At 45.5% G+C, this 23,961-nt stretch overlaps 1 protein-coding gene, 40 non-coding genes and 5 pseudogenes across 41 annotated transcripts in view; all 46 read right to left on the minus strand.

Moving 5' to 3' along the window:
• LOC144984559 (uncharacterized) overlaps positions 1-23,961 on the minus strand; it is a 402,969-nt gene that overhangs the window by 12,863 nt on the left and 366,145 nt on the right. The window lies entirely within an intron of this gene.
• On the minus strand, positions 292-410 carry LOC144985212 (5S ribosomal RNA). Its single transcript, XR_013649040.1, has one exon. It is a non-coding gene; the product is annotated as a 5S ribosomal RNA (ribosomal RNA).
• Positions 818-936, minus strand: LOC144985213 (5S ribosomal RNA). Its single transcript, XR_013649041.1, has one exon. It is a non-coding gene; the product is annotated as a 5S ribosomal RNA (ribosomal RNA).
• Positions 1,344-1,462, minus strand: LOC144985214 (5S ribosomal RNA). Its single transcript, XR_013649042.1, has one exon. It is a non-coding gene; the product is annotated as a 5S ribosomal RNA (ribosomal RNA).
• LOC144985215 (5S ribosomal RNA) lies at positions 1,870-1,988 on the minus strand. Its single transcript, XR_013649043.1, has one exon. It is a non-coding gene; the product is annotated as a 5S ribosomal RNA (ribosomal RNA).
• On the minus strand, positions 2,396-2,514 carry LOC144985216 (5S ribosomal RNA). Its single transcript, XR_013649044.1, has one exon. It is a non-coding gene; the product is annotated as a 5S ribosomal RNA (ribosomal RNA).
• On the minus strand, positions 2,922-3,040 carry LOC144985217 (5S ribosomal RNA). The gene has a single exon (XR_013649045.1). It is a non-coding gene; the product is annotated as a 5S ribosomal RNA (ribosomal RNA).
• On the minus strand, positions 3,449-3,567 carry LOC144985218 (5S ribosomal RNA). Its single transcript, XR_013649046.1, has one exon. It is a non-coding gene; the product is annotated as a 5S ribosomal RNA (ribosomal RNA).
• On the minus strand, positions 3,975-4,093 carry LOC144985220 (5S ribosomal RNA). Its single transcript, XR_013649048.1, has one exon. It is a non-coding gene; the product is annotated as a 5S ribosomal RNA (ribosomal RNA).
• On the minus strand, positions 4,502-4,620 carry LOC144985221 (5S ribosomal RNA). Its single transcript, XR_013649049.1, has one exon. It is a non-coding gene; the product is annotated as a 5S ribosomal RNA (ribosomal RNA).
• Positions 5,050-5,168, minus strand: LOC144985222 (5S ribosomal RNA). The gene has a single exon (XR_013649050.1). It is a non-coding gene; the product is annotated as a 5S ribosomal RNA (ribosomal RNA).
• Positions 5,576-5,694, minus strand: LOC144985223 (5S ribosomal RNA). The gene has a single exon (XR_013649051.1). It is a non-coding gene; the product is annotated as a 5S ribosomal RNA (ribosomal RNA).
• On the minus strand, positions 6,102-6,220 carry LOC144985224 (5S ribosomal RNA). Its single transcript, XR_013649052.1, has one exon. It is a non-coding gene; the product is annotated as a 5S ribosomal RNA (ribosomal RNA).
• Positions 6,628-6,746, minus strand: LOC144985225 (5S ribosomal RNA). The gene has a single exon (XR_013649053.1). It is a non-coding gene; the product is annotated as a 5S ribosomal RNA (ribosomal RNA).
• LOC144986236 (5S ribosomal RNA) lies at positions 7,176-7,284 on the minus strand (annotated as a pseudogene).
• On the minus strand, positions 7,692-7,810 carry LOC144985226 (5S ribosomal RNA). Its single transcript, XR_013649054.1, has one exon. It is a non-coding gene; the product is annotated as a 5S ribosomal RNA (ribosomal RNA).
• Positions 8,218-8,336, minus strand: LOC144985227 (5S ribosomal RNA). Its single transcript, XR_013649055.1, has one exon. It is a non-coding gene; the product is annotated as a 5S ribosomal RNA (ribosomal RNA).
• Positions 8,766-8,874, minus strand: LOC144986237 (5S ribosomal RNA; annotated as a pseudogene).
• Positions 9,282-9,400, minus strand: LOC144985228 (5S ribosomal RNA). Its single transcript, XR_013649056.1, has one exon. It is a non-coding gene; the product is annotated as a 5S ribosomal RNA (ribosomal RNA).
• Positions 9,808-9,926, minus strand: LOC144985229 (5S ribosomal RNA). The gene has a single exon (XR_013649057.1). It is a non-coding gene; the product is annotated as a 5S ribosomal RNA (ribosomal RNA).
• LOC144985231 (5S ribosomal RNA) lies at positions 10,334-10,452 on the minus strand. The gene has a single exon (XR_013649059.1). It is a non-coding gene; the product is annotated as a 5S ribosomal RNA (ribosomal RNA).
• Positions 10,860-10,978, minus strand: LOC144985232 (5S ribosomal RNA). Its single transcript, XR_013649060.1, has one exon. It is a non-coding gene; the product is annotated as a 5S ribosomal RNA (ribosomal RNA).
• LOC144985233 (5S ribosomal RNA) lies at positions 11,386-11,504 on the minus strand. Its single transcript, XR_013649061.1, has one exon. It is a non-coding gene; the product is annotated as a 5S ribosomal RNA (ribosomal RNA).
• On the minus strand, positions 11,934-12,042 carry LOC144986238 (5S ribosomal RNA; annotated as a pseudogene).
• LOC144985234 (5S ribosomal RNA) lies at positions 12,450-12,568 on the minus strand. Its single transcript, XR_013649062.1, has one exon. It is a non-coding gene; the product is annotated as a 5S ribosomal RNA (ribosomal RNA).
• LOC144986239 (5S ribosomal RNA) lies at positions 12,998-13,106 on the minus strand (annotated as a pseudogene).
• LOC144985235 (5S ribosomal RNA) lies at positions 13,514-13,632 on the minus strand. The gene has a single exon (XR_013649063.1). It is a non-coding gene; the product is annotated as a 5S ribosomal RNA (ribosomal RNA).
• On the minus strand, positions 14,040-14,158 carry LOC144985236 (5S ribosomal RNA). The gene has a single exon (XR_013649064.1). It is a non-coding gene; the product is annotated as a 5S ribosomal RNA (ribosomal RNA).
• LOC144985237 (5S ribosomal RNA) lies at positions 14,566-14,684 on the minus strand. The gene has a single exon (XR_013649065.1). It is a non-coding gene; the product is annotated as a 5S ribosomal RNA (ribosomal RNA).
• On the minus strand, positions 15,092-15,210 carry LOC144985238 (5S ribosomal RNA). The gene has a single exon (XR_013649066.1). It is a non-coding gene; the product is annotated as a 5S ribosomal RNA (ribosomal RNA).
• LOC144985239 (5S ribosomal RNA) lies at positions 15,618-15,736 on the minus strand. Its single transcript, XR_013649067.1, has one exon. It is a non-coding gene; the product is annotated as a 5S ribosomal RNA (ribosomal RNA).
• LOC144986240 (5S ribosomal RNA) lies at positions 16,166-16,274 on the minus strand (annotated as a pseudogene).
• LOC144985240 (5S ribosomal RNA) lies at positions 16,682-16,800 on the minus strand. The gene has a single exon (XR_013649068.1). It is a non-coding gene; the product is annotated as a 5S ribosomal RNA (ribosomal RNA).
• LOC144985242 (5S ribosomal RNA) lies at positions 17,208-17,326 on the minus strand. Its single transcript, XR_013649070.1, has one exon. It is a non-coding gene; the product is annotated as a 5S ribosomal RNA (ribosomal RNA).
• LOC144985243 (5S ribosomal RNA) lies at positions 17,734-17,852 on the minus strand. The gene has a single exon (XR_013649071.1). It is a non-coding gene; the product is annotated as a 5S ribosomal RNA (ribosomal RNA).
• Positions 18,260-18,378, minus strand: LOC144985244 (5S ribosomal RNA). The gene has a single exon (XR_013649072.1). It is a non-coding gene; the product is annotated as a 5S ribosomal RNA (ribosomal RNA).
• LOC144985245 (5S ribosomal RNA) lies at positions 18,786-18,904 on the minus strand. Its single transcript, XR_013649073.1, has one exon. It is a non-coding gene; the product is annotated as a 5S ribosomal RNA (ribosomal RNA).
• LOC144985246 (5S ribosomal RNA) lies at positions 19,313-19,431 on the minus strand. Its single transcript, XR_013649074.1, has one exon. It is a non-coding gene; the product is annotated as a 5S ribosomal RNA (ribosomal RNA).
• LOC144985247 (5S ribosomal RNA) lies at positions 19,839-19,957 on the minus strand. The gene has a single exon (XR_013649075.1). It is a non-coding gene; the product is annotated as a 5S ribosomal RNA (ribosomal RNA).
• LOC144985248 (5S ribosomal RNA) lies at positions 20,366-20,484 on the minus strand. The gene has a single exon (XR_013649076.1). It is a non-coding gene; the product is annotated as a 5S ribosomal RNA (ribosomal RNA).
• Positions 20,914-21,032, minus strand: LOC144985249 (5S ribosomal RNA). The gene has a single exon (XR_013649077.1). It is a non-coding gene; the product is annotated as a 5S ribosomal RNA (ribosomal RNA).
• On the minus strand, positions 21,440-21,558 carry LOC144985250 (5S ribosomal RNA). The gene has a single exon (XR_013649078.1). It is a non-coding gene; the product is annotated as a 5S ribosomal RNA (ribosomal RNA).
• LOC144985251 (5S ribosomal RNA) lies at positions 21,966-22,084 on the minus strand. The gene has a single exon (XR_013649079.1). It is a non-coding gene; the product is annotated as a 5S ribosomal RNA (ribosomal RNA).
• On the minus strand, positions 22,492-22,610 carry LOC144985253 (5S ribosomal RNA). The gene has a single exon (XR_013649081.1). It is a non-coding gene; the product is annotated as a 5S ribosomal RNA (ribosomal RNA).
• LOC144985254 (5S ribosomal RNA) lies at positions 23,018-23,136 on the minus strand. Its single transcript, XR_013649082.1, has one exon. It is a non-coding gene; the product is annotated as a 5S ribosomal RNA (ribosomal RNA).
• Positions 23,544-23,662, minus strand: LOC144985255 (5S ribosomal RNA). The gene has a single exon (XR_013649083.1). It is a non-coding gene; the product is annotated as a 5S ribosomal RNA (ribosomal RNA).

Below are 23,961 nucleotides of genomic sequence, written 5' to 3' on the forward strand. Positions count from 1 at the left end.
ACCTGCTGCAAAAACCATGCCATTTCACCTCTCCTCTGCAAAATCAGCCTTGGTTTAAACACACACAAAGTCTGAACAGAAACACTGCTAACATCTGCTCATTGTAACAGGTGGGTGTAATTAGGCTAAAGGTTATGCATTGACACCTTGATTCTGATTGCTCTGAAGCTACCTGATTACTTTACATGAGGCAAAAGTTGTTTATTAAAAAAAAAAAAAAAAAAACCTTAGGTGAACTTTGAAGCAGATTTTGGAAGAACACCCTCTGCTGGTTGGGAGGAAAAGATGGAAAACTTACAGCACCTGGTATTCCCAAGCGGTCTCCCATCCAGGTACTAACCAGGCCCAACCCTGTTTGGCTTCCGAGATCGGACGAGATCGGGCGGGTCCAGAGTGGTGTGGCCGTAAGCACTTGCCAGTGTCCAGCAAAGCCTCTTGGCCACTCAATCTCAAGGTTTTCCTGCTTAAAGCTACAGGCTTGCCATTGTGTCCTCCTGATTAACACACCTGCTGACTAGACACACCCACCTGCTGCAAAAACCATGCCATTTCACCTCTCCTCTGCAAAATCAGCCTTGGTTTAAACACACACAAAGTCTGAACAGAAACACTGCTAACATCTGCTCATTGTAACAGGTGGGTGTAATTAGGCTAAAGGTTATGCATTGACACCTTGATTCTGATTGCTCTGAAGCTACCTGATTACTTTACATGAGGCAAAAGTTGTTTATTAAAAAAAAAAAAAAAAAAACCTTAGGTGAACTTTGAAGCAGATTTTGGAAGAACACCCTCTGCTGGTTGGGAGGAAAAGATGGAAAACTTACAGCACCTGGTATTCCCAAGCGGTCTCCCATCCAGGTACTAACCAGGCCCAACCCTGTTTGGCTTCCGAGATCGGACGAGATCGGGCGGGTCCAGAGTGGTGTGGCCGTAAGCACTTGCCAGTGTCCAGCAAAGCCTCTTGGCCACTCAATCTCAAGGTTTTCCTGCTTAAAGCTACAGGCTTGCCATTGTGTCCTCCTGATTAACACACCTGCTGACTAGACACACCCACCTGCTGCAAAAACCATGCCATTTCACCTCTCCTCTGCAAAATCAGCCTTGGTTTAAACACACACAAAGTCTGAACAGAAACACTGCTAACATCTGCTCATTGTAACAGGTGGGTGTAATTAGGCTAAAGGTTATGCATTGACACCTTGATTCTGATTGCTCTGAAGCTACCTGATTACTTTACATGAGGCAAAAGTTGTTTATTAAAAAAAAAAAAAAAAAAACCTTAGGTGAACTTTGAAGCAGATTTTGGAAGAACACCCTCTGCTGGTTGGGAGGAAAAGATGGAAAACTTACAGCACCTGGTATTCCCAAGCGGTCTCCCATCCAGGTACTAACCAGGCCCAACCCTGTTTGGCTTCCGAGATCGGACGAGATCGGGCGGGTCCAGAGTGGTGTGGCCGTAAGCACTTGCCAGTGTCCAGCAAAGCCTCTTGGCCACTCAATCTCAAGGTTTTCCTGCTTAAAGCTACAGGCTTGCCATTGTGTCCTCCTGATTAACACACCTGCTGACTAGACACACCCACCTGCTGCAAAAACCATGCCATTTCACCTCTCCTCTGCAAAATCAGCCTTGGTTTAAACACACACAAAGTCTGAACAGAAACACTGCTAACATCTGCTCATTGTAACAGGTGGGTGTAATTAGGCTAAAGGTTATGCATTGACACCTTGATTCTGATTGCTCTGAAGCTACCTGATTACTTTACATGAGGCAAAAGTTGTTTATTAAAAAAAAAAAAAAAAAAACCTTAGGTGAACTTTGAAGCAGATTTTGGAAGAACACCCTCTGCTGGTTGGGAGGAAAAGATGGAAAACTTACAGCACCTGGTATTCCCAAGCGGTCTCCCATCCAGGTACTAACCAGGCCCAACCCTGTTTGGCTTCCGAGATCGGACGAGATCGGGCGGGTCCAGAGTGGTGTGGCCGTAAGCACTTGCCAGTGTCCAGCAAAGCCTCTTGGCCACTCAATCTCAAGGTTTTCCTGCTTAAAGCTACAGGCTTGCCATTGTGTCCTCCTGATTAACACACCTGCTGACTAGACACACCCACCTGCTGCAAAAACCATGCCATTTCACCTCTCCTCTGCAAAATCAGCCTTGGTTTAAACACACACAAAGTCTGAACAGAAACACTGCTAACATCTGCTCATTGTAACAGGTGGGTGTAATTAGGCTAAAGGTTATGCATTGACACCTTGATTCTGATTGCTCTGAAGCTACCTGATTACTTTACATGAGGCAAAAGTTGTTTATTAAAAAAAAAAAAAAAAAAACCTTAGGTGAACTTTGAAGCAGATTTTGGAAGAACACCCTCTGCTGGTTGGGAGGAAAAGATGGAAAACTTACAGCACCTGGTATTCCCAAGCGGTCTCCCATCCAGGTACTAACCAGGCCCAACCCTGTTTGGCTTCCGAGATCGGACGAGATCGGGCGGGTCCAGAGTGGTGTGGCCGTAAGCACTTGCCAGTGTCCAGCAAAGCCTCTTGGCCACTCAATCTCAAGGTTTTCCTGCTTAAAGCTACAGGCTTGCCATTGTGTCCTCCTGATTAACACACCTGCTGACTAGACACACCCACCTGCTGCAAAAACCATGCCATTTCACCTCTCCTCTGCAAAATCAGCCTTGGTTTAAACACACACAAAGTCTGAACAGAAACACTGCTAACATCTGCTCATTGTAACAGGTGGGTGTAATTAGGCTAAAGGTTATGCATTGACACCTTGATTCTGATTGCTCTGAAGCTACCTGATTACTTTACATGAGGCAAAAGTTGTTTATTAAAAAAAAAAAAAAAAAAACCTTAGGTGAACTTTGAAGCAGATTTTGGAAGAACACCCTCTGCTGGTTGGGAGGAAAAGATGGAAAACTTACAGCACCTGGTATTCCCAAGCGGTCTCCCATCCAGGTACTAACCAGGCCCAACCCTGTTTGGCTTCCGAGATCGGACGAGATCGGGCGGGTCCAGAGTGGTGTGGCCGTAAGCACTTGCCAGTGTCCAGCAAAGCCTCTTGGCCACTCAATCTCAAGGTTTTCCTGCTTAAAGCTACAGGCTTGCCATTGTGTCCTCCTGATTAACACACCTGCTGACTAGACACACCCACCTGCTGCAAAAACCATGCCATTTCACCTCTCCTCTGCAAAATCAGCCTTGGTTTAAACACACACAAAGTCTGAACAGAAACACTGCTAACATCTGCTCATTGTAACAGGTGGGTGTAATTAGGCTAAAGGTTATGCATTGACACCTTGATTCTGATTGCTCTGAAGCTACCTGATTACTTTACATGAGGCAAAAGTTGTTTATTAAAAAAAAAAAAAAAAAAAACCTTAGGTGAACTTTGAAGCAGATTTTGGAAGAACACCCTCTGCTGGTTGGGAGGAAAAGATGGAAAACTTACAGCACCTGGTATTCCCAAGCGGTCTCCCATCCAGGTACTAACCAGGCCCAACCCTGTTTGGCTTCCGAGATCGGACGAGATCGGGCGGGTCCAGAGTGGTGTGGCCGTAAGCACTTGCCAGTGTCCAGCAAAGCCTCTTGGCCACTCAATCTCAAGGTTTTCCTGCTTAAAGCTACAGGCTTGCCATTGTGTCCTCCTGATTAACACACCTGCTGACTAGACACACCCACCTGCTGCAAAAACCATGCCATTTCACCTCTCCTCTGCAAAATCAGCCTTGGTTTAAACACACACAAAGTCTGAACAGAAACACTGCTAACATCTGCTCATTGTAACAGGTGGGTGTAATTAGGCTAAAGGTTATGCATTGACACCTTGATTCTGATTGCTCTGAAGCTACCTGATTACTTTACATGAGGCAAAAGTTGTTTATTAAAAAAAAAAAAAAAAAAACCTTAGGTGAACTTTGAAGCAGATTTTGGAAGAACACCCTCTGCTGGTTGGGAGGAAAAGATGGAAAACTTACAGCACCTGGTATTCCCAAGCGGTCTCCCATCCAGGTACTAACCAGGCCCAACCCTGTTTGGCTTCCGAGATCGGACGAGATCGGGCGGGTCCAGAGTGGTGTGGCCGTAAGCACTTGCCAGTGTCCAGCAAAGCCTCTTGGCCACTCAATCTCAAGGTTTTCCTGCTTAAAGCTACAGGCTTGCCATTGTGTCCTCCTGATTAACACACCTGCTGACTAGACACACCCACCTGCTGCAAAAACCATGCCATTTCACCTCTCCTCTGCAAAATCAGCCTTGGTTTAAACACACACAAAGTCTGAACAGAAACACTGCTAACATCTGCTCATTGTAACAGGTGGGTGTAATTAGGCTAAAGGTTATGCATTGACACCTTGATTCTGATTGCTCTGAAGCTACCTGATTACTTTACATGAGGCAAAAGTTGTTTATTAAAAAAAAAAAAAAAAAAAACCTTAGGTGAACTTTGAAGCAGATTTTGGAAGAACACCCTCTGCTGGTTGGGAGGAAAAGATGGAAAACTTACAGCACCTGGTATTCCCAAGCGGTCTCCCATCCAGGTACTAACCAGGCCCAACCCTGTTTGGCTTCCGAGATCGGACGAGATCGGGCGGGTCCAGAGTGGTGTGGCCGTAAGCACTTGCCAGTGTCCAGCAAAGCCTCTTGGCCACTCAATCTCAAGGTTTTCCTGCTTAAAGCTACAGGCTTGCCATTGTGTCCTCCTGATTAACACACCTGCTGACTAGACACACCCACCTGCTGCAAAAACCATGCCATTTCACCTCTCCTCTGCAAAATCAGCCTTGGTTTAAACACACACAAAGTCTGAACAGAAACACTGCTAACATCTGCTCATTGTAACAGGTGGGTGTAATTAGGCTAAAGGTTATGCATTGACACCTTGATTCTGATTGCTCTGAAGCTACCTGATTACTTTACATGAGGCAAAAGTTGTTTATTAAAAAAAAAAAAAAAAAAAAAGAAAAAGAAAAAGAAAAAAACCTTAGGTGAACTTTGAAGCAGATTTTGGAAGAACACCCTCTGCTGGTTGGGAGGAAGAGATGGAAAACTTACAGCACCTGGTATTCCCAAGCGGTCTCCCATCCAGGTACTAACCAGGCCCAACCCTGTTTGGCTTCCGAGATCGGACGAGATCGGGCGGGTCCAGAGTGGTGTGGCCGTAAGCACTTGCCAGTGTCCAGCAAAGCCTCTTGGCCACTCAATCTCAAGGTTTTCCTGCTTAAAGCTACAGGCTTGCCATTGTGTCCTCCTGATTAACACACCTGCTGACTAGACACACCCACCTGCTGCAAAAACCATGCCATTTCACCTCTCCTCTGCAAAATCAGCCTTGGTTTAAACACACACAAAGTCTGAACAGAAACACTGCTAACATCTGCTCATTGTAACAGGTGGGTGTAATTAGGCTAAAGGTTATGCATTGACACCTTGATTCTGATTGCTCTGAAGCTACCTGATTACTTTACATGAGGCAAAAGTTGTTTATTAAAAAAAAAAAAAAAAAAACCTTAGGTGAACTTTGAAGCAGATTTTGGAAGAACACCCTCTGCTGGTTGGGAGGAAAAGATGGAAAACTTACAGCACCTGGTATTCCCAAGCGGTCTCCCATCCAGGTACTAACCAGGCCCAACCCTGTTTGGCTTCCGAGATCGGACGAGATCGGGCGGGTCCAGAGTGGTGTGGCCGTAAGCACTTGCCAGTGTCCAGCAAAGCCTCTTGGCCACTCAATCTCAAGGTTTTCCTGCTTAAAGCTACAGGCTTGCCATTGTGTCCTCCTGATTAACACACCTGCTGACTAGACACACCCACCTGCTGCAAAAACCATGCCATTTCACCTCTCCTCTGCAAAATCAGCCTTGGTTTAAACACACACAAAGTCTGAACAGAAACACTGCTAACATCTGCTCATTGTAACAGGTGGGTGTAATTAGGCTAAAGGTTATGCATTGACACCTTGATTCTGATTGCTCTGAAGCTACCTGATTACTTTACATGAGGCAAAAGTTGTTTATTAAAAAAAAAAAAAAAAAAACCTTAGGTGAACTTTGAAGCAGATTTTGAAAGAACACCCTCTGCTGGTTGGGAGGAAAAGATGGAAAACTTACAGCACCTGGTATTCCCAAGCGGTCTCCCATCCAGGTACTAACCAGGCCCAACCCTGTTTGGCTTCCGAGATCGGACGAGATCGGGCGGGTCCAGAGTGGTGTGGCCGTAAGCACTTGCCAGTGTCCAGCAAAGCCTCTTGGCCACTCAATCTCAAGGTTTTCCTGCTTAAAGCTACAGGCTTGCCATTGTGTCCTCCTGATTAACACACCTGCTGACTAGACACACCCACCTGCTGCAAAAACCATGCCATTTCACCTCTCCTCTGCAAAATCAGCCTTGGTTTAAACACACACAAAGTCTGAACAGAAACACTGCTAACATCTGCTCATTGTAACAGGTGGGTGTAATTAGGCTAAAGGTTATGCATTGACACCTTGATTCTGATTGCTCTGAAGCTACCTGATTACTTTACATGAGGCAAAAGTTGTTTATTAAAAAAAAAAAAAAAAAAACCTTAGGTGAACTTTGAAGCAGATTTTGGAAGAACACCCTCTGCTGGTTGGGAGGAAAAGATGGAAAACTTACAGCACCTGGTATTCCCAAGCGGTCTCCCATCCAGGTACTAACCAGGCCCAACCCTGTTTGGCTTCCGAGATCGGACGAGATCGGGCGGGTCCAGAGTGGTGTGGCCGTAAGCACTTGCCAGTGTCCAGCAAAGCCTCTTGGCCACTCAATCTCAAGGTTTTCCTGCTTAAAGCTACAGGCTTGCCATTGTGTCCTCCTGATTAACACACCTGCTGACTAGACACACCCACCTGCTGCAAAAACCATGCCATTTCACCTCTCCTCTGCAAAATCAGCCTTGGTTTAAACACACACAAAGTCTGAACAGAAACACTGCTAACATCTGCTCATTGTAACAGGTGGGTGTAATTAGGCTAAAGGTTATGCATTGACACCTTGATTCTGATTGCTCTGAAGCTACCTGATTACTTTACATGAGGCAAAAGTTGTTTATTAAAAAAAAAAAAAAAAAAAAAGAAAAAGAAAAAGGAAAAAACCTTAGGTGAACTTTGAAGCAGATTTTGGAAGAACACCCTCTGCTGGTTGGGAGGAAAAGATGGAAAACTTACAGCACCTGGTATTCCCAAGCGGTCTCCCATCCAGGTACTAACCAGGCCCAACCCTGTTTGGCTTCCGAGATCGGACGGGTCCAGAGTGGTGTGGCCGTAAGCACTTGCCAGTGTCCAGCAAAGCCTCTTGGCCACTCAATCTCAAGGTTTTCCTGCTTAAAGCTACAGGCTTGCCATTGTGTCCTCCTGATTAACACACCTGCTGACTAGACACACCCACCTGCTGCAAAAACCATGCCATTTCACCTCTCCTCTGCAAAATCAGCCTTGGTTTAAACACACACAAAGTCTGAACAGAAACACTGCTAACATCTGCTCATTGTAACAGGTGGGTGTAATTAGGCTAAAGGTTATGCATTGACACCTTGATTCTGATTGCTCTGAAGCTACCTGATTACTTTACATGAGGCAAAAGTTGTTTATTAAAAAAAAAAAAAAAAAAACCTTAGGTGAACTTTGAAGCAGATTTTGGAAGAACACCCTCTGCTGGTTGGGAGGAAAAGATGGAAAACTTACAGCACCTGGTATTCCCAAGCGGTCTCCCATCCAGGTACTAACCAGGCCCAACCCTGTTTGGCTTCCGAGATCGGACGAGATCGGGCGGGTCCAGAGTGGTGTGGCCGTAAGCACTTGCCAGTGTCCAGCAAAGCCTCTTGGCCACTCAATCTCAAGGTTTTCCTGCTTAAAGCTACAGGCTTGCCATTGTGTCCTCCTGATTAACACACCTGCTGACTAGACACACCCACCTGCTGCAAAAACCATGCCATTTCACCTCTCCTCTGCAAAATCAGCCTTGGTTTAAACACACACAAAGTCTGAACAGAAACACTGCTAACATCTGCTCATTGTAACAGGTGGGTGTAATTAGGCTAAAGGTTATGCATTGACACCTTGATTCTGATTGCTCTGAAGCTACCTGATTACTTTACATGAGGCAAAAGTTGTTTATTAAAAAAAAAAAAAAAAAAACCTTAGGTGAACTTTGAAGCAGATTTTGGAAGAACACCCTCTGCTGGTTGGGAGGAAAAGATGGAAAACTTACAGCACCTGGTATTCCCAAGCGGTCTCCCATCCAGGTACTAACCAGGCCCAACCCTGTTTGGCTTCCGAGATCGGACGAGATCGGGCGGGTCCAGAGTGGTGTGGCCGTAAGCACTTGCCAGTGTCCAGCAAAGCCTCTTGGCCACTCAATCTCAAGGTTTTCCTGCTTAAAGCTACAGGCTTGCCATTGTGTCCTCCTGATTAACACACCTGCTGACTAGACACACCCACCTGCTGCAAAAACCATGCCATTTCACCTCTCCTCTGCAAAATCAGCCTTGGTTTAAACACACACAAAGTCTGAACAGAAACACTGCTAACATCTGCTCATTGTAACAGGTGGGTGTAATTAGGCTAAAGGTTATGCATTGACACCTTGATTCTGATTGCTCTGAAGCTACCTGATTACTTTACATGAGGCAAAAGTTGTTTATTAAAAAAAAAAAAAAAAAAAAAGAAAAAGAAAAAGGAAAAAACCTTAGGTGAACTTTGAAGCAGATTTTGGAAGAACACCCTCTGCTGGTTGGGAGGAAAAGATGGAAAACTTACAGCACCTGGTATTCCCAAGCGGTCTCCCATCCAGGTACTAACCAGGCCCAACCCTGTTTGGCTTCCGAGATCGGACGGGTCCAGAGTGGTGTGGCCGTAAGCACTTGCCAGTGTCCAGCAAAGCCTCTTGGCCACTCAATCTCAAGGTTTTCCTGCTTAAAGCTACAGGCTTGCCATTGTGTCCTCCTGATTAACACACCTGCTGACTAGACACACCCACCTGCTGCAAAAACCATGCCATTTCACCTCTCCTCTGCAAAATCAGCCTTGGTTTAAACACACACAAAGTCTGAACAGAAACACTGCTAACATCTGCTCATTGTAACAGGTGGGTGTAATTAGGCTAAAGGTTATGCATTGACACCTTGATTCTGATTGCTCTGAAGCTACCTGATTACTTTACATGAGGCAAAAGTTGTTTATTAAAAAAAAAAAAAAAAAAACCTTAGGTGAACTTTGAAGCAGATTTTGGAAGAACACCCTCTGCTGGTTGGGAGGAAAAGATGGAAAACTTACAGCACCTGGTATTCCCAAGCGGTCTCCCATCCAGGTACTAACCAGGCCCAACCCTGTTTGGCTTCCGAGATCGGACGAGATCGGGCGGGTCCAGAGTGGTGTGGCCGTAAGCACTTGCCAGTGTCCAGCAAAGCCTCTTGGCCACTCAATCTCAAGGTTTTCCTGCTTAAAGCTACAGGCTTGCCATTGTGTCCTCCTGATTAACACACCTGCTGACTAGACACACCCACCTGCTGCAAAAACCATGCCATTTCACCTCTCCTCTGCAAAATCAGCCTTGGTTTAAACACACACAAAGTCTGAACAGAAACACTGCTAACATCTGCTCATTGTAACAGGTGGGTGTAATTAGGCTAAAGGTTATGCATTGACACCTTGATTCTGATTGCTCTGAAGCTACCTGATTACTTTACATGAGGCAAAAGTTGTTTATTAAAAAAAAAAAAAAAAAAACCTTAGGTGAACTTTGAAGCAGATTTTGGAAGAACACCCTCTGCTGGTTGGGAGGAAAAGATGGAAAACTTACAGCACCTGGTATTCCCAAGCGGTCTCCCATCCAGGTACTAACCAGGCCCAACCCTGTTTGGCTTCCGAGATCGGACGAGATCGGGCGGGTCCAGAGTGGTGTGGCCGTAAGCACTTGCCAGTGTCCAGCAAAGCCTCTTGGCCACTCAATCTCAAGGTTTTCCTGCTTAAAGCTACAGGCTTGCCATTGTGTCCTCCTGATTAACACACCTGCTGACTAGACACACCCACCTGCTGCAAAAACCATGCCATTTCACCTCTCCTCTGCAAAATCAGCCTTGGTTTAAACACACACAAAGTCTGAACAGAAACACTGCTAACATCTGCTCATTGTAACAGGTGGGTGTAATTAGGCTAAAGGTTATGCATTGACACCTTGATTCTGATTGCTCTGAAGCTACCTGATTACTTTACATGAGGCAAAAGTTGTTTATTAAAAAAAAAAAAAAAAAAACCTTAGGTGAACTTTGAAGCAGATTTTGGAAGAACACCCTCTGCTGGTTGGGAGGAAAAGATGGAAAACTTACAGCACCTGGTATTCCCAAGCGGTCTCCCATCCAGGTACTAACCAGGCCCAACCCTGTTTGGCTTCCGAGATCGGACGAGATCGGGCGGGTCCAGAGTGGTGTGGCCGTAAGCACTTGCCAGTGTCCAGCAAAGCCTCTTGGCCACTCAATCTCAAGGTTTTCCTGCTTAAAGCTACAGGCTTGCCATTGTGTCCTCCTGATTAACACACCTGCTGACTAGACACACCCACCTGCTGCAAAAACCATGCCATTTCACCTCTCCTCTGCAAAATCAGCCTTGGTTTAAACACACACAAAGTCTGAACAGAAACACTGCTAACATCTGCTCATTGTAACAGGTGGGTGTAATTAGGCTAAAGGTTATGCATTGACACCTTGATTCTGATTGCTCTGAAGCTACCTGATTACTTTACATGAGGCAAAAGTTGTTTATTAAAAAAAAAAAAAAAAAAACCTTAGGTGAACTTTGAAGCAGATTTTGGAAGAACACCCTCTGCTGGTTGGGAGGAAAAGATGGAAAACTTACAGCACCTGGTATTCCCAAGCGGTCTCCCATCCAGGTACTAACCAGGCCCAACCCTGTTTGGCTTCCGAGATCGGACGAGATCGGGCGGGTCCAGAGTGGTGTGGCCGTAAGCACTTGCCAGTGTCCAGCAAAGCCTCTTGGCCACTCAATCTCAAGGTTTTCCTGCTTAAAGCTACAGGCTTGCCATTGTGTCCTCCTGATTAACACACCTGCTGACTAGACACACCCACCTGCTGCAAAAACCATGCCATTTCACCTCTCCTCTGCAAAATCAGCCTTGGTTTAAACACACACAAAGTCTGAACAGAAACACTGCTAACATCTGCTCATTGTAACAGGTGGGTGTAATTAGGCTAAAGGTTATGCATTGACACCTTGATTCTGATTGCTCTGAAGCTACCTGATTACTTTACATGAGGCAAAAGTTGTTTATTAAAAAAAAAAAAAAAAAAACCTTAGGTGAACTTTGAAGCAGATTTTGGAAGAACACCCTCTGCTGGTTGGGAGGAAAAGATGGAAAACTTACAGCACCTGGTATTCCCAAGCGGTCTCCCATCCAGGTACTAACCAGGCCCAACCCTGTTTGGCTTCCGAGATCGGACGAGATCGGGCGGGTCCAGAGTGGTGTGGCCGTAAGCACTTGCCAGTGTCCAGCAAAGCCTCTTGGCCACTCAATCTCAAGGTTTTCCTGCTTAAAGCTACAGGCTTGCCATTGTGTCCTCCTGATTAACACACCTGCTGACTAGACACACCCACCTGCTGCAAAAACCATGCCATTTCACCTCTCCTCTGCAAAATCAGCCTTGGTTTAAACACACACAAAGTCTGAACAGAAACACTGCTAACATCTGCTCATTGTAACAGGTGGGTGTAATTAGGCTAAAGGTTATGCATTGACACCTTGATTCTGATTGCTCTGAAGCTACCTGATTACTTTACATGAGGCAAAAGTTGTTTATTAAAAAAAAAAAAAAAAAAAAAGAAAAAGAAAAAGGAAAAAACCTTAGGTGAACTTTGAAGCAGATTTTGGAAGAACACCCTCTGCTGGTTGGGAGGAAAAGATGGAAAACTTACAGCACCTGGTATTCCCAAGCGGTCTCCCATCCAGGTACTAACCAGGCCCAACCCTGTTTGGCTTCCGAGATCGGACGGGTCCAGAGTGGTGTGGCCGTAAGCACTTGCCAGTGTCCAGCAAAGCCTCTTGGCCACTCAATCTCAAGGTTTTCCTGCTTAAAGCTACAGGCTTGCCATTGTGTCCTCCTGATTAACACACCTGCTGACTAGACACACCCACCTGCTGCAAAAACCATGCCATTTCACCTCTCCTCTGCAAAATCAGCCTTGGTTTAAACACACACAAAGTCTGAACAGAAACACTGCTAACATCTGCTCATTGTAACAGGTGGGTGTAATTAGGCTAAAGGTTATGCATTGACACCTTGATTCTGATTGCTCTGAAGCTACCTGATTACTTTACATGAGGCAAAAGTTGTTTATTAAAAAAAAAAAAAAAAAAACCTTAGGTGAACTTTGAAGCAGATTTTGGAAGAACACCCTCTGCTGGTTGGGAGGAAAAGATGGAAAACTTACAGCACCTGGTATTCCCAAGCGGTCTCCCATCCAGGTACTAACCAGGCCCAACCCTGTTTGGCTTCCGAGATCGGACGAGATCGGGCGGGTCCAGAGTGGTGTGGCCGTAAGCACTTGCCAGTGTCCAGCAAAGCCTCTTGGCCACTCAATCTCAAGGTTTTCCTGCTTAAAGCTACAGGCTTGCCATTGTGTCCTCCTGATTAACACACCTGCTGACTAGACACACCCACCTGCTGCAAAAACCATGCCATTTCACCTCTCCTCTGCAAAATCAGCCTTGGTTTAAACACACACAAAGTCTGAACAGAAACACTGCTAACATCTGCTCATTGTAACAGGTGGGTGTAATTAGGCTAAAGGTTATGCATTGACACCTTGATTCTGATTGCTCTGAAGCTACCTGATTACTTTACATGAGGCAAAAGTTGTTTATTAAAAAAAAAAAAAAAAAAAAAGAAAAAGAAAAAGGAAAAAACCTTAGGTGAACTTTGAAGCAGATTTTGGAAGAACACCCTCTGCTGGTTGGGAGGAAAAGATGGAAAACTTACAGCACCTGGTATTCCCAAGCGGTCTCCCATCCAGGTACTAACCAGGCCCAACCCTGTTTGGCTTCCGAGATCGGACGGGTCCAGAGTGGTGTGGCCGTAAGCACTTGCCAGTGTCCAGCAAAGCCTCTTGGCCACTCAATCTCAAGGTTTTCCTGCTTAAAGCTACAGGCTTGCCATTGTGTCCTCCTGATTAACACACCTGCTGACTAGACACACCCACCTGCTGCAAAAACCATGCCATTTCACCTCTCCTCTGCAAAATCAGCCTTGGTTTAAACACACACAAAGTCTGAACAGAAACACTGCTAACATCTGCTCATTGTAACAGGTGGGTGTAATTAGGCTAAAGGTTATGCATTGACACCTTGATTCTGATTGCTCTGAAGCTACCTGATTACTTTACATGAGGCAAAAGTTGTTTATTAAAAAAAAAAAAAAAAAAACCTTAGGTGAACTTTGAAGCAGATTTTGGAAGAACACCCTCTGCTGGTTGGGAGGAAAAGATGGAAAACTTACAGCACCTGGTATTCCCAAGCGGTCTCCCATCCAGGTACTAACCAGGCCCAACCCTGTTTGGCTTCCGAGATCGGACGAGATCGGGCGGGTCCAGAGTGGTGTGGCCGTAAGCACTTGCCAGTGTCCAGCAAAGCCTCTTGGCCACTCAATCTCAAGGTTTTCCTGCTTAAAGCTACAGGCTTGCCATTGTGTCCTCCTGATTAACACACCTGCTGACTAGACACACCCACCTGCTGCAAAAACCATGCCATTTCACCTCTCCTCTGCAAAATCAGCCTTGGTTTAAACACACACAAAGTCTGAACAGAAACACTGCTAACATCTGCTCATTGTAACAGGTGGGTGTAATTAGGCTAAAGGTTATGCATTGACACCTTGATTCTGATTGCTCTGAAGCTACCTGATTACTTTACATGAGGCAAAAGTTGTTTATTAAAAAAAAAAAAAAAAAAACCTTAGGTGAACTTTGAAGCAGATTTTGGAAGAACACCCTCTGCTGGTTGGGAGGAAAAGATGGAAAACTTACAGCACCTGGTATTCCCAAGCGGTCTCCCATCCAGGTACTAACCAGGCCCAACCCTGTTTGGCTTCCGAGATCGGACGAGATCGGGCGGGTCCAGAGTGGTGTGGCCGTAAGCACTTGCCAGTGTCCAGCAAAGCCTCTTGGCCACTCAATCTCAAGGTTTTCCTGCTTAAAGCTACAGGCTTGCCATTGTGTCCTCCTGATTAACACACCTGCTGACTAGACACACCCACCTGCTGCAAAAACCATGCCATTTCACCTCTCCTCTGCAAAATCAGCCTTGGTTTAAACACACACAAAGTCTGAACAGAAACACTGCTAACATCTGCTCATTGTAACAGGTGGGTGTAATTAGGCTAAAGGTTATGCATTGACACCTTGATTCTGATTGCTCTGAAGCTACCTGATTACTTTACATGAGGCAAAAGTTGTTTATTAAAAAAAAAAAAAAAAAAACCTTAGGTGAACTTTGAAGCAGATTTTGGAAGAACACCCTCTGCTGGTTGGGAGGAAAAGATGGAAAACTTACAGCACCTGGTATTCCCAAGCGGTCTCCCATCCAGGTACTAACCAGGCCCAACCCTGTTTGGCTTCCGAGATCGGACGAGATCGGGCGGGTCCAGAGTGGTGTGGCCGTAAGCACTTGCCAGTGTCCAGCAAAGCCTCTTGGCCACTCAATCTCAAGGTTTTCCTGCTTAAAGCTACAGGCTTGCCATTGTGTCCTCCTGATTAACACACCTGCTGACTAGACACACCCACCTGCTGCAAAAACCATGCCATTTCACCTCTCCTCTGCAAAATCAGCCTTGGTTTAAACACACACAAAGTCTGAACAGAAACACTGCTAACATCTGCTCATTGTAACAGGTGGGTGTAATTAGGCTAAAGGTTATGCATTGACACCTTGATTCTGATTGCTCTGAAGCTACCTGATTACTTTACATGAGGCAAAAGTTGTTTATTAAAAAAAAAAAAAAAAAAACCTTAGGTGAACTTTGAAGCAGATTTTGGAAGAACACCCTCTGCTGGTTGGGAGGAAAAGATGGAAAACTTACAGCACCTGGTATTCCCAAGCGGTCTCCCATCCAGGTACTAACCAGGCCCAACCCTGTTTGGCTTCCGAGATCGGACGAGATCGGGCGGGTCCAGAGTGGTGTGGCCGTAAGCACTTGCCAGTGTCCAGCAAAGCCTCTTGGCCACTCAATCTCAAGGTTTTCCTGCTTAAAGCTACAGGCTTGCCATTGTGTCCTCCTGATTAACACACCTGCTGACTAGACACACCCACCTGCTGCAAAAACCATGCCATTTCACCTCTCCTCTGCAAAATCAGCCTTGGTTTAAACACACACAAAGTCTGAACAGAAACACTGCTAACATCTGCTCATTGTAACAGGTGGGTGTAATTAGGCTAAAGGTTATGCATTGACACCTTGATTCTGATTGCTCTGAAGCTACCTGATTACTTTACATGAGGCAAAAGTTGTTTATTAAAAAAAAAAAAAAAAAAACCTTAGGTGAACTTTGAAGCAGATTTTGGAAGAACACCCTCTGCTGGTTGGGAGGAAAAGATGGAAAACTTACAGCACCTGGTATTCCCAAGCGGTCTCCCATCCAGGTACTAACCAGGCCCAACCCTGTTTGGCTTCCGAGATCGGACGAGATCGGGCGGGTCCAGAGTGGTGTGGCCGTAAGCACTTGCCAGTGTCCAGCAAAGCCTCTTGGCCACTCAATCTCAAGGTTTTCCTGCTTAAAGCTACAGGCTTGCCATTGTGTCCTCCTGATTAACACACCTGCTGACTAGACACACCCACCTGCTGCAAAAACCATGCCATTTCACCTCTCCTCTGCAAAATCAGCCTTGGTTTAAACACACACAAAGTCTGAACAGAAACACTGCTAACATCTGCTCATTGTAACAGGTGGGTGTAATTAGGCTAAAGGTTATGCATTGACACCTTGATTCTGATTGCTCTGAAGCTACCTGATTACTTTACATGAGGCAAAAGTTGTTTATTAAAAAAAAAAAAAAAAAAAAAGAAAAAGAAAAAGGAAAAAACCTTAGGTGAACTTTGAAGCAGATTTTGGAAGAACACCCTCTGCTGGTTGGGAGGAAAAGATGGAAAACTTACAGCACCTGGTATTCCCAAGCGGTCTCCCATCCAGGTACTAACCAGGCCCAACCCTGTTTGGCTTCCGAGATCGGACGGGTCCAGAGTGGTGTGGCCGTAAGCACTTGCCAGTGTCCAGCAAAGCCTCTTGGCCACTCAATCTCAAGGTTTTCCTGCTTAAAGCTACAGGCTTGCCATTGTGTCCTCCTGATTAACACACCTGCTGACTAGACACACCCACCTGCTGCAAAAACCATGCCATTTCACCTCTCCTCTGCAAAATCAGCCTTGGTTTAAACACACACAAAGTCTGAACAGAAACACTGCTAACATCTGCTCATTGTAACAGGTGGGTGTAATTAGGCTAAAGGTTATGCATTGACACCTTGATTCTGATTGCTCTGAAGCTACCTGATTACTTTACATGAGGCAAAAGTTGTTTATTAAAAAAAAAAAAAAAAAAACCTTAGGTGAACTTTGAAGCAGATTTTGGAAGAACACCCTCTGCTGGTTGGGAGGAAAAGATGGAAAACTTACAGCACCTGGTATTCCCAAGCGGTCTCCCATCCAGGTACTAACCAGGCCCAACCCTGTTTGGCTTCCGAGATCGGACGAGATCGGGCGGGTCCAGAGTGGTGTGGCCGTAAGCACTTGCCAGTGTCCAGCAAAGCCTCTTGGCCACTCAATCTCAAGGTTTTCCTGCTTAAAGCTACAGGCTTGCCATTGTGTCCTCCTGATTAACACACCTGCTGACTAGACACACCCACCTGCTGCAAAAACCATGCCATTTCACCTCTCCTCTGCAAAATCAGCCTTGGTTTAAACACACACAAAGTCTGAACAGAAACACTGCTAACATCTGCTCATTGTAACAGGTGGGTGTAATTAGGCTAAAGGTTATGCATTGACACCTTGATTCTGATTGCTCTGAAGCTACCTGATTACTTTACATGAGGCAAAAGTTGTTTATTAAAAAAAAAAAAAAAAAAACCTTAGGTGAACTTTGAAGCAGATTTTGGAAGAACACCCTCTGCTGGTTGGGAGGAAAAGATGGAAAACTTACAGCACCTGGTATTCCCAAGCGGTCTCCCATCCAGGTACTAACCAGGCCCAACCCTGTTTGGCTTCCGAGATCGGACGAGATCGGGCGGGTCCAGAGTGGTGTGGCCGTAAGCACTTGCCAGTGTCCAGCAAAGCCTCTTGGCCACTCAATCTCAAGGTTTTCCTGCTTAAAGCTACAGGCTTGCCATTGTGTCCTCCTGATTAACACACCTGCTGACTAGACACACCCACCTGCTGCAAAAACCATGCCATTTCACCTCTCCTCTGCAAAATCAGCCTTGGTTTAAACACACACAAAGTCTGAACAGAAACACTGCTAACATCTGCTCATTGTAACAGGTGGGTGTAATTAGGCTAAAGGTTATGCATTGACACCTTGATTCTGATTGCTCTGAAGCTACCTGATTACTTTACATGAGGCAAAAGTTGTTTATTAAAAAAAAAAAAAAAAAAACCTTAGGTGAACTTTGAAGCAGATTTTGGAAGAACACCCTCTGCTGGTTGGGAGGAAAAGATGGAAAACTTACAGCACCTGGTATTCCCAAGCGGTCTCCCATCCAGGTACTAACCAGGCCCAACCCTGTTTGGCTTCCGAGATCGGACGAGATCGGGCGGGTCCAGAGTGGTGTGGCCGTAAGCACTTGCCAGTGTCCAGCAAAGCCTCTTGGCCACTCAATCTCAAGGTTTTCCTGCTTAAAGCTACAGGCTTGCCATTGTGTCCTCCTGATTAACACACCTGCTGACTAGACACACCCACCTGCTGCAAAAACCATGCCATTTCACCTCTCCTCTGCAAAATCAGCCTTGGTTTAAACACACACAAAGTCTGAACAGAAACACTGCTAACATCTGCTCATTGTAACAGGTGGGTGTAATTAGGCTAAAGGTTATGCATTGACACCTTGATTCTGATTGCTCTGAAGCTACCTGATTACTTTACATGAGGCAAAAGTTGTTTATTAAAAAAAAAAAAAAAAAAACCTTAGGTGAACTTTGAAGCAGATTTTGGAAGAACACCCTCTGCTGGTTGGGAGGAAAAGATGGAAAACTTACAGCACCTGGTATTCCCAAGCGGTCTCCCATCCAGGTACTAACCAGGCCCAACCCTGTTTGGCTTCCGAGATCGGACGAGATCGGGCGGGTCCAGAGTGGTGTGGCCGTAAGCACTTGCCAGTGTCCAGCAAAGCCTCTTGGCCACTCAATCTCAAGGTTTTCCTGCTTAAAGCTACAGGCTTGCCATTGTGTCCTCCTGATTAACACACCTGCTGACTAGACACACCCACCTGCTGCAAAAACCATGCCATTTCACCTCTCCTCTGCAAAATCAGCCTTGGTTTAAACACACACAAAGTCTGAACAGAAACACTGCTAACATCTGCTCATTGTAACAGGTGGGTGTAATTAGGCTAAAGGTTATGCATTGACACCTTGATTCTGATTGCTCTGAAGCTACCTGATTACTTTACATGAGGCAAAAGTTGTTTATTAAAAAAAAAAAAAAAAAAACCTTAGGTGAACTTTGAAGCAGATTTTGGAAGAACACCCTCTGCTGGTTGGGAGGAAAAGATGGAAAACTTACAGCACCTGGTATTCCCAAGCGGTCTCCCATCCAGGTACTAACCAGGCCCAACCCTGTTTGGCTTCCGAGATCGGACGAGATCGGGCGGGTCCAGAGTGGTGTGGCCGTAAGCACTTGCCAGTGTCCAGCAAAGCCTCTTGGCCACTCAATCTCAAGGTTTTCCTGCTTAAAGCTACAGGCTTGCCATTGTGTCCTCCTGATTAACACACCTGCTGACTAGACACACCCACCTGCTGCAAAAACCATGCCATTTCACCTCTCCTCTGCAAAATCAGCCTTGGTTTAAACACACACAAAGTCTGAACAGAAACACTGCTAACATCTGCTCATTGTAACAGGTGGGTGTAATTAGGCTAAAGGTTATGCATTGACACCTTGATTCTGATTGCTCTGAAGCTACCTGATTACTTTACATGAGGCAAAAGTTGTTTATTAAAAAAAAAAAAAAAAAAAACCTTAGGTGAACTTTGAAGCAGATTTTGGAAGAACACCCTCTGCTGGTTGGGAGGAAAAGATGGAAAACTTACAGCACCTGGTATTCCCAAGCGGTCTCCCATCCAGGTACTAACCAGGCCCAACCCTGTTTGGCTTCCGAGATCGGACGAGATCGGGCGGGTCCAGAGTGGTGTGGCCGTAAGCACTTGCCAGTGTCCAGCAAAGCCTCTTGGCCACTCAATCTCAAGGTTTTCCTGCTTAAAGCTACAGGCTTGCCATTGTGTCCTCCTGATTAACACACCTGCTGACTAGACACACCCACCTGCTGCAAAAACCATGCCATTTCACCTCTCCTCTGCAAAATCAGCCTTGGTTTAAACACACACAAAGTCTGAACAGAAACACTGCTAACATCTGCTCATTGTAACAGGTGGGTGTAATTAGGCTAAAGGTTATGCATTGACACCTTGATTCTGATTGCTCTGAAGCTACCTGATTACTTTACATGAGGCAAAAGTTGTTTATTAAAAAAAAAAAAAAAAAAACCTTAGGTGAACTTTGAAGCAGATTTTGGAAGAACACCCTCTGCTGGTTGGGAGGAAAAGATGGAAAACTTACAGCACCTGGTATTCCCAAGCGGTCTCCCATCCAGGTACTAACCAGGCCCAACCCTGTTTGGCTTCCGAGATCGGACGAGATCGGGCGGGTCCAGAGTGGTGTGGCCGTAAGCACTTGCCAGTGTCCAGCAAAGCCTCTTGGCCACTCAATCTCAAGGTTTTCCTGCTTAAAGCTACAGGCTTGCCATTGTGTCCTCCTGATTAACACACCTGCTGACTAGACACACCCACCTGCTGCAAAAACCATGCCATTTCACCTCTCCTCTGCAAAATCAGCCTTGGTTTAAACACACACAAAGTCTGAACAGAAACACTGCTAACATCTGCTCATTGTAACAGGTGGGTGTAATTAGGCTAAAGGTTATGCATTGACACCTTGATTCTGATTGCTCTGAAGCTACCTGATTACTTTACATGAGGCAAAAGTTGTTTATTAAAAAAAAAAAAAAAAAAAACCTTAGGTGAACTTTGAAGCAGATTTTGGAAGAACACCCTCTGCTGGTTGGGAGGAAAAGATGGAAAACTTACAGCACCTGGTATTCCCAAGCGGTCTCCCATCCAGGTACTAACCAGGCCCAACCCTGTTTGGCTTCCGAGATCGGACGAGATCGGGCGGGTCCAGAGTGGTGTGGCCGTAAGCACTTGCCAGTGTCCAGCAAAGCCTCTTGGCCACTCAATCTCAAGGTTTTCCTGCTTAAAGCTACAGGCTTGCCATTGTGTCCTCCTGATTAACACACCTGCTGACTAGACACACCCACCTGCTGCAAAAACCATGCCATTTCACCTCTCCTCTGCAAAATCAGCCTTGGTTTAAACACACACAAAGTCTGAACAGAAACACTGCTAACATCTGCTCATTGTAACAGGTGGGTGTAATTAGGCTAAAGGTTATGCATTGACACCTTGATTCTGATTGCTCTGAAGCTACCTGATTACTTTACATGAGGCAAAAGTTGTTTATTAAAAAAAAAAAAAAAAAAAAAGAAAAAGAAAAAGAAAAAAACCTTAGGTGAACTTTGAAGCAGATTTTGGAAGAACACCCTCTGCTGGTTGGGAGGAAGAGATGGAAAACTTACAGCACCTGGTATTCCCAAGCGGTCTCCCATCCAGGTACTAACCAGGCCCAACCCTGTTTGGCTTCCGAGATCGGACGAGATCGGGCGGGTCCAGAGTGGTGTGGCCGTAAGCACTTGCCAGTGTCCAGCAAAGCCTCTTGGCCACTCAATCTCAAGGTTTTCCTGCTTAAAGCTACAGGCTTGCCATTGTGTCCTCCTGATTAACACACCTGCTGACTAGACACACCCACCTGCTGCAAAAACCATGCCATTTCACCTCTCCTCTGCAAAATCAGCCTTGGTTTAAACACACACAAAGTCTGAACAGAAACACTGCTAACATCTGCTCATTGTAACAGGTGGGTGTAATTAGGCTAAAGGTTATGCATTGACACCTTGATTCTGATTGCTCTGAAGCTACCTGATTACTTTACATGAGGCAAAAGTTGTTTATTAAAAAAAAAAAAAAAAAAACCTTAGGTGAACTTTGAAGCAGATTTTGGAAGAACACCCTCTGCTGGTTGGGAGGAAAAGATGGAAAACTTACAGCACCTGGTATTCCCAAGCGGTCTCCCATCCAGGTACTAACCAGGCCCAACCCTGTTTGGCTTCCGAGATCGGACGAGATCGGGCGGGTCCAGAGTGGTGTGGCCGTAAGCACTTGCCAGTGTCCAGCAAAGCCTCTTGGCCACTCAATCTCAAGGTTTTCCTGCTTAAAGCTACAGGCTTGCCATTGTGTCCTCCTGATTAACACACCTGCTGACTAGACACACCCACCTGCTGCAAAAACCATGCCATTTCACCTCTCCTCTGCAAAATCAGCCTTGGTTTAAACACACACAAAGTCTGAACAGAAACACTGCTAACATCTGCTCATTGTAACAGGTGGGTGTAATTAGGCTAAAGGTTATGCATTGACACCTTGATTCTGATTGCTCTGAAGCTACCTGATTACTTTACATGAGGCAAAAGTTGTTTATTAAAAAAAAAAAAAAAAAAACCTTAGGTGAACTTTGAAGCAGATTTTGGAAGAACACCCTCTGCTGGTTGGGAGGAAAAGATGGAAAACTTACAGCACCTGGTATTCCCAAGCGGTCTCCCATCCAGGTACTAACCAGGCCCAACCCTGTTTGGCTTCCGAGATCGGACGAGATCGGGCGGGTCCAGAGTGGTGTGGCCGTAAGCACTTGCCAGTGTCCAGCAAAGCCTCTTGGCCACTCAATCTCAAGGTTTTCCTGCTTAAAGCTACAGGCTTGCCATTGTGTCCTCCTGATTAACACACCTGCTGACTAGACACACCCACCTGCTGCAAAAACCATGCCATTTCACCTCTCCTCTGCAAAATCAGCCTTGGTTTAAACACACACAAAGTCTGAACAGAAACACTGCTAACATCTGCTCATTGTAACAGGTGGGTGTAATTAGGCTAAAGGTTATGCATTGACACCTTGATTCTGATTGCTCTGAAGCTACCTGATTACTTTACATGAGGCAAAAGTTGTTTATTAAAAAAAAAAAAAAAAAAACCTTAGGTGAACTTTGAAGCAGATTTTGGAAGAACACCCTCTGCTGGTTGGGAGGAAAAGATGGAAAACTTACAGCACCTGGTATTCCCAAGCGGTCTCCCATCCAGGTACTAACCAGGCCCAACCCTGTTTGGCTTCCGAGATCGGACGAGATCGGGCGGGTCCAGAGTGGTGTGGCCGTAAGCACTTGCCAGTGTCCAGCAAAGCCTCTTGGCCACTCAATCTCAAGGTTTTCCTGCTTAAAGCTACAGGCTTGCCATTGTGTCCTCCTGATTAACACACCTGCTGACTAGACACACCCACCTGCTGCAAAAACCATGCCATTTCACCTCTCCTCTGCAAAATCAGCCTTGGTTTAAACACACACAAAGTCTGAACAGAAACACTGCTAACATCTGCTCATTGTAACAGGTGGGTGTAATTAGGCTAAAGGTTATGCATTGACACCTTGATTCTGATTGCTCTGAAGCTACCTGATTACTTTACATGAGGCAAAAGTTGTTTATTAAAAAAAAAAAAAAAAAAACCTTAGGTGAACTTTGAAGCAGATTTTGGAAGAACACCCTCTGCTGGTTGGGAGGAAAAGATGGAAAACTTACAGCACCTGGTATTCCCAAGCGGTCTCCCATCCAGGTACTAACCAGGCCCAACCCTGTTTGGCTTCCGAGATCGGACGAGATCGGGCGGGTCCAGAGTGGTGTGGCCGTAAGCACTTGCCAGTGTCCAGCAAAGCCTCTTGGCCAGTGAATCTCAAAGTTTTCCTGCTTAAACTTCCAAGCATGCCATCGTGTCCTTCTGATTAACACACCTGCTGATTAGACACACCCACCTGCTGCAAAAACCATGCCATTTCACCTCTCCTCTGCAAAATCAGCCTTGGTTTAAACACACACAAAGTCTGAACAGAAACACTGCTAACATCTGCTCATTGTAACAGGTGGGTGTAATTAGGCTAAAGGTTATGCATTGACACCTTGATTCTGATTGCTCTGAAGCTACCTGATTACTTTACATGAGGCAAAAGTTGTTTATTAAAAAAAAAAAAAAAAAAACCTTAGGTGAACTTTGAAGCAGATTTTGGAAGAACACCCTCTGCTGGTTGGGAGGAAAAGATGGAAAACTTACAGCACCTGGTATTCCCAAGCGGTCTCCCATCCAGGTACTAACCAGGCCCAACCCTGTTTGGCTTCCGAGATCGGACGAGATCGGGCGGGTCCAGAGTGGTGTGGCCGTAAGCACTTGCCAGTGTCCAGCAAAGCCTCTTGGCCACTCAATCTCAAGGTTTTCCTGCTTAAAGCTACAGGCTTGCCATTGTGTCCTCCTGATTAACACACCTGCTGACTAGACACACCCACCTGCTGCAAAAACCATGCCATTTCACCTCTCCTCTGCAAAATCAGCCTTGGTTTAAACACACACAAAGTCTGAACAGAAACACTGCTAACATCTGCTCATTGTAACAGGTGGGTGTAATTAGGCTAAAGGTTATGCATTGACACCTTGATTCTGATTGCTCTGAAGCTACCTGATTACTTT

This window comes from Oryzias latipes, chromosome 16, assembly GCF_053564925.1.
Source record: "Oryzias latipes strain Hd-rR chromosome 16, Olatipes_Hd-rR_3.1".
Classification (NCBI taxonomy): domain Eukaryota; kingdom Metazoa; phylum Chordata; class Actinopteri; order Beloniformes; family Adrianichthyidae; genus Oryzias; species Oryzias latipes.